The 6,937-nt window shown below is 40.7% G+C and overlaps 1 long non-coding RNA gene across 1 annotated transcript; it reads left to right on the top strand.

Moving 5' to 3' along the window:
- Positions 1-270: 270 nt before the first annotated feature.
- LOC138808546 (uncharacterized) lies at positions 271-5,032 on the top strand. The gene is made up of 3 exons (XR_011366491.1): positions 271-352; positions 2,570-2,642; positions 3,923-5,032. It is a non-coding gene; the product is annotated as an uncharacterized lncRNA (long non-coding RNA).
- The last annotated feature ends 1,905 nt before the right edge of the window (positions 5,033-6,937 follow it).

Below are 6,937 nucleotides of genomic sequence, written 5' to 3'. Positions count from 1 at the left end.
GTGTGTTTTGTATTCTCTATAGAGATGGGACAACAAGTGAGTCCCCTCCTAGGATACCCCGAGACCCTGTCCTAGTTCGTTTGAAAACAAAAACTGCTGGTTCTGTTTTTGTAACTTGCTTGTTTGTCAATTATGAAGCTGCCACTGACCACCTGCAAGTGGCCCCAGTTAGATCTCAGCCTTGGGCCTTGGTTCAGGGGGGTCTGAGCGTGGGGGAGAACCTGTCAGTCTGAGGGGACGGCTGCTAGGGGTTTTACTTTTCCTTTGCCCCAAGATGACTGGGAATTCTCCTCTGCCTTGGAAGGCCCCTCAGTCAACGTCTGCAGGAATCTAAAAGAAAAATCCTCCGGAGGTGAGTAGGGGGTGTTGAGTCCCCTTGTAAGCGAATGGTGGTGAGATGTAGCCCCATTCACTGAGTCTTTATTTTGTCTTTGTGGCCACTTGTTTGTCTTGTTTACTTTAGTGTGTGTGTTTGTTTTATGTTTTCTGGGGTAGGGAAGTTCTGGGTGAGTGTGGCAGGCTCACTCAGCAGACTCTGGATTCAGCTTGCTGAGTGGGAGCAGCACAGGGTTCCGGTAGGAATGAACTTGGGCCCATTAGTCCCCAACTCAGCCTTCAGTTTTTGTCTATTTCTGTTTTAGAATTGGTACCAGTTTTAAATGTGGATCCTTGTTTTTTGTGTTTATCTGTATTTTTGTTATTTATTTATTTAAACATCTCTGGGAGAATAAAAGTTCCAGCTGGGCTAGTTTGGTTCCCTTCAAGCCTCAGGCTGCATTTTCTCCTTGTGGAGGCTGCCGGCAAGGAGGGTGTAGAAGGCTGTGTGCCTGGTTTGGACTTTTTCAGCTAGTCCTGACAATGTAACAATTTGTGAAGTGCTCTTGTCTAAAATTGGATTAAAAAAATCTGACTAGTTTAGTTTTAGGTGACCCCCTCCCCCAGCTCTCCTCCAACAGAAGGGATTCAAGAGACTAATTAGTGAATTGCCTTGCTAGACAAACAAGCTCTGGGAAAATAAAGCCCAACAAAGGTACCTAGTTTAAAAGAAATACTGTCTTAAATTTTTGTTTAAAAACTTTAAAAGGTGTACGTATGACTGATTTTGATTTTTTCGCGCTTTAAGATCTGTGTGAGTGTTTTTTGTGTGTCTGTGAACGTGTTCAAAGATAAGAATTGTCAGCATGCTGTAACAATTGGATGAGTTTAAATTTAAAAATTCAAAAGGTTAATCCTGAGAGTGTGTTTCTATTGATATCTGTCTAAAGGCCTGCAAAGGTAATTTAGGCATTGTTGGGATCATTACAGATAACATTCCTAAGCCATCTAGAAAGATGCTTTTGCAAACCAGAGTGTGACTGTTTTTTGTGTGTCTGTGAATGTGTTCAAAGATAAGAATTGTCAGCATGCTGTAACAATTGGGTGAGTTTAAATTTAAAAGTTCAAAAGGTTATGAGGTTTGGACATTAACAAAAATGTTTAAAAATTTTTCACATTGTTTTAAATGGCTCTTTAAAGTTTCTTTAACTTGCAAATTAGAAAATCTGGTATTTTAAAAAACTAATGTTTTAAATGCATAAGACTGTTTATACTGTAATCAAGATATCTGGCTTAACAAAAATGCATTGGCTTTTTGGGATCTAGTTCCCTTGGCTAAAATTTGGGGATTAATATTAAAAATTTAAATATAAAGGTTAGTTTAACACCATCAAAGATATTACTTTTTCTGTCTGTCTAAAAACTGTGTATTTCATTCGAAAACCAAGAGATAAGAAAAGGGGAAAAACTTAGAAGCCAACAGAAGACCTATCTTTAGGGGTGAGGGGTGAACAAGCAGAAGTTCAGTTCAGCTGGACATGCATGGTGGGACAATCCCTGGGAATAGTCCACGCATGGTGAAAGAGGGCAAGCTGGCACAAACGCAGTTCATCTAAACCTAAAGAGTCAGATTGTGTGTGTGCCCATTCCATAGAAGTGGCTGAGTGGCCCATCTTTGTTCTCTCTTTTCCCTGCAGATAGACACTGAAAATATGATGGTTAAAATGAGTGATGTGATGATCTGATTAGTATTGCTAAAACTTCCCTTGTGTGTGTTAACATTAAAATTAGGAAGGCCTTAAAAAGAGGGTTAAAAAGTTATTTGTATAATGTGGCTTACTTTCAATTATGTTCTGCAATTAGGATGTTTTTAAAAGTTATAAAGGTGTTAAGTCTAGCTTTTTGGTTCAGTTATGATGATTGTTATTTTCGCATTAAGGAAAAATTGTCATTTGAGTTTAAAAATCTTAATGTGTATCTGTTATAAAACAAGCAGCCAAGAGGTAATGAGTGACACTTGGCCTCAAGATTTCAAGGGACATTTTCAAAATGCAAATAAAAACTGAGGTATACAATATTAAAAAGAAGATTAAAGGAGACTTAAAAAATAGGAAATGGATTTTTGGATATAAAGTTTAAATGTAAAATTGTTCTTAACATTGGCCTCAATGTACACAAAGAAAAAAGATTAGTATTATCAAAATGATTGCTATTCTAGTTTGCTCTTATAGGGTTTTTTTTTTTAATTTTCCAGCAAAGCCCAGAGCAAAGCACAGAGGATTCTTACAAGTTTGTTTGATGTAACTTTGACTCTTAATACGTTTCAGGTAAGAGCATGCTTAAAAGCTACTTCTATGTTGACAGCCTTGTTGCTTTTAATTGGAGTAAGGTGGCCTTTTATAAGACTCATTGATCTGCAAACTGGTTCAAAGCCAGCCCAGGCACAAAAAGGTCCCTGTGAGACTGTTACCTCTACTCAGCCAGCAGAGTGCTGAAAGAGCAAGCAGAGTTGCTTTGGGACTCATAGTGGCAGAGTACTAGCCTTGAACTGTACAGTTGAGGGACAGCACTCAGGCCTCGAGTTCAGGTCGAGCGACCAGCTAAAGGGAAATGCCAATGAGGCATTTATCCCAATGTGGAGAAGACACTCCTAGGACAAAAGCAATGGAGGAACATCTAGAGACAGTAAGCCACTGCTTGGATGGCAGAAATGTCAGATCCTAGAATCATTTCTGTGTGGCCCTTCAAAACTGGTCAGAGCCAGGAGGTCATGGGAGATAGTTTGTAAGCATGCCTAATGTTCATGACTACCTTGTAAGGGACAGGAACTTGCCAGTCCTCTGTGATAGTAAAAAATTAATGTTATAAAATGTGGGGGATAGTTTAAATCTCAACCCCTTTATGTGCCAAAAGCTCTAATTGGCAGCTCTAATTGAGCTGACACTAGTTACATGAAGTTCATCTGCTCAGGAAAAATTTTGTAAACCTGAGAGTGTATTTCTATTGATATCTGTCTAAAGGCCTGCAAAGATAACTTAGGCATTGTTGGGATCATTAGAGATCACATCCCTAAGCCATCTAGAAAGATGATTTTGCAAACCAGAATGCTAAACAAGCTACATTGCTGTAGCCGGAGAAAAGGTCTGTGCAGTTGACAAAAGTTAAATATTGTTCTTAATGACATCTAACCCTGATAGCCTCTTTGTAAAATAGGCTAAGGTTATAGGTTCCTGGCTAAGTAAGATCAATGCCCCTGAAGTCAGCTTGAAGAAGTTACAGAAGATGGAACTTCGCCCTTCTACCCCCATTTTAAGATCAAGGGTCCATAGTCAGTTTTGAAAAAATGAGGCAAAATAGATAAAATAATTTTTTTTTAAAAAGGCATAAAGAATAGTGTTAATAGTTGTCGGTGTGCAAGGTGTGGAGACTGCATCTGTCAGAGATGGCTACAAGACTAAGCCTTCTGAGCCTTCTGTGTCTATTTACAAAAATATCTGGTTAATAAAAAAGTTGTGATTTTGGTAAATTGTCCTGGACTATTGTTTAAAGATCTTAAAAACTAGCAGGATCAAAGTCTGCCAAGCCTATGCAATGTATCCTTAACCAGTCTGTGTAGGAATTTACAGCCCAGCATGAGGTATGACAGTCCCTTGGAGCCACTGAGAGACCCTACTGCTGCTGCTGCTGCTGTTGCATACCCTAATGGGTAAAGTTCGACGACGTCCTGACAACCACCTGGAGAAACTCCTTCCTGATTCCATGACCTGAGTCTGCTTCCTGGTTGACTGCTGCTAAATCTAAGATCTTGTGGGACATTCTTTTGGGTGATATCCAGAAACCCTCTCTTCCCACAGTGGATATTGGGGACAAGGATATCACTGGCTTGCTTGCCTTAGGTACTTCAGTGCATAGTGACTGGAAATCCACTCTATGGTCACAGCCTAGTTTGGCTCTGGTATGGTAATAACCTGAGTGTGTTATCAATGGAAGTAATACTCTTAGCCTTAAAATCTAGCAAGCTTCTCCAGCCCAGTGGTACCTTGAGGTTGTTCTGAGATAACTTGGTTTCACAAGCCACAGGAAAAATTGGGAAGTTTTAAACTGTAGCCACAAAGAAGCTCAAGGAATTGTAACAAAGAGGAGGGTAGTAAAGAGAGTTTTGAGAAAGGAATTGGGGAAAAAATGTCCTCTTTGGAGAAGAAAGGATTTAAAAAGTAAGGATTGTCTTTAAGACAAACCTCAGAAAGTTCAAGTATGTAGCAAATGGTAAAGAAAGCCTTGGAAAAGGAATTGGATAAATTTAAAAATTGTCTTTAAGACAAACCTCAGAAAGTTTAAGTATGTAGCAAATGGTAGGAGTATGTTGCAAATGGTATACTCAACAGATTGGTATCTTTTGTAAAAGAAAAAAAATCAGCACAGTCCATCTATTAGTTCTGAGATCTCAATACCAAGCACTCAGAAAAACTGACACCCCACACTAATTAAAATTAGTCGAGAGAAGAAGGGGGGAATGAAAGATAAAAAATTGCCCATTACCATTACTAACTTGCTAACTGCTGATTGTGCTTCTGTAAACTTGCTTACGCTAGCACTGACCCTTCCTTCCCAGAAATGAGTTAAGAAGTTTCAGAGACCAGATGCCGGCCCCAGAACAAGGTCAGTGGTCATAGATAAAGAACAGACAGTACGTGTTCCTCATTTCCCATTTAGAAATATCCCAGACAGGACCTTGAGATAACGACCACCTGGCAAGACCCCAAGCAAAGCCAAATGTCAACCAATCATAGGCCTGTAACCATGTAAACCCCCCTTAAACCAACCATGAGCCAAATGTTTTACAAAGAGTGTTACAAAATTTCCCGCTTGGCAAAGTGATTTTTGGCGTATATGGTGACCTTTAAATGGACCAATCATGGGATGCTTTGTGTTATGCTTTAATCATTTTTTTTTTTGCCTTTAAAAAGGCTTGTAACCGCTGCTCAGGGCTCTCTGACTGACCATGGCAGAGAGTCCGTTTGCGCAAACGTCAAATAAACTCCACTTGTTTATTGCATCTCCTGGCCTGGAGCCTGAGTTTCTGGGGTGCCCTCCCATTGATGAAAGTATCCTAGGGGACTATGGTCTTTCAGTCTAATATTTGATGACGGCATATATCTGAGGATGAGCAGAACAGCAATTAAGTCACACAAAAAAGAAGGAAACAGAAGAAAAATGAAAAGAATGAAAAAGAAAAAAAAAGGAAAAAAGGACCAAAAGGTCAGTAGAGATTTAAACAAAGCACACACACACACATATACACCTAAAATAAAAAATAGGAGGGGAGAAAAAAAGATTAATAGAAAACAATTTTTTAAAAAAACAAAAAAACAAAAAAGGTACAACAAAGAGCTCTTTTCTTTGGGGGTGGGCGCGGAGGGATTAGATGGGAAGATCCTGTATCTCCCTGTGTCTGTAACCAGTCTCTTGATGGAGTCTCTAATCTGCTTGTGTTTTTTGTTTTGCCTGTGGCTAGATTGTTTTCTTAAGTCAATTTGTTTGAGCAGGCAGAAAAATGCTCTGCTTTACCCAGGATTTTGTGATCCTCCTCCCAGGCTAGTTCAGTGAGAGAGAGATCTGCTTTGAGTTTCACAAAAGAGGGAGATGGCTGTTTTCTCTAGTTTGAAGAAGTTGTGATGAGGCTAGGTTCTGGGTAGAAATGAGGCCTTTCAGCAAATTGTAGCTTTTCCCTGAGGGGTAGCTTCTGAGACACTCACAGAGCCCAGCCTGGAGCCATTCTCAGGGTTTATGTTTACTGAATTTTACTTGATTGTCTAGGCTGCTGTAGGGAGGGGCAGCCTCTGGCTCTGTTACCCAGTGAAGAACGTCACTCCCCTCATGGCAGAGCTTTGTCTGCTTGGGCTGGGTGACTTTTCCCAGGGAGGAGCTGAGCCTGGCAGGTCAGGTCAGGTACCTGTGACCTCCTAAATGACTCGTTTGTTTTTTTTTCCAAGGCCTGAGTTGGAGCTAGCTCCTCAGCTGGGCCTTTTCAATATCAAATATGGAGACCTCCGGGGGTGAGTGCAGGTGAGTATGTCAGGATTCAACTCACCCTGGAGTCTTGGTGCCTGGGTTGTCTCTGGTCTGTGATCTGCAGGAAGAAGATACCTGCTACTTGTCAGCCCTTTCTGGTTTTAAGAAGAATCCTGTCACCTGCTGTTTCTGGCACCATTGTCCCAGACTCTGTGTTGTTCGTTTGGTGGCTAGGCTGCTGTCATTGCTGCCGCCACTGCAGCTGCAGCTAATGGCAAGTGCTCAGATATGTCTCCTTGCCTGTATTTTCCCTCTCTGGCCAAACTCTCTGTACTGTGATGGCACACTTAGTAATTCTCTGGCCTAGGACTCTTCACTGGAACACTACAACTATTTTCTATGTGAGAGCTTGTTTAGCCTCTAGCTCTTTCCTCCTGCAACCTCCCCTAAAGTAATCTGTTGTTGCCTTTTAAAAAACTGGTGCCAGTGGCTCATGCCGGTAATCATAACAACTCAGGTGGCTGAGATCTGATAATCGAGGATTAGTAACAGCCTTGGTAAGAAGGTCTGTGAGTCTATTATCTTATTAACTGGTTACCAAGAAACTAAA

Source organism: Dipodomys merriami, unplaced genomic scaffold (assembly GCF_024711535.1).
Source record: "Dipodomys merriami isolate MVZ:Mamm:240054 unplaced genomic scaffold, mDipMer1.0.p SCAF_453, whole genome shotgun sequence".
Lineage (NCBI taxonomy): Eukaryota > Metazoa > Chordata > Mammalia > Rodentia > Heteromyidae > Dipodomys > Dipodomys merriami.
Note: the sequence above shows the minus strand (reverse complement) of the source record. Positions and strands in the feature narration are given on the sequence as shown.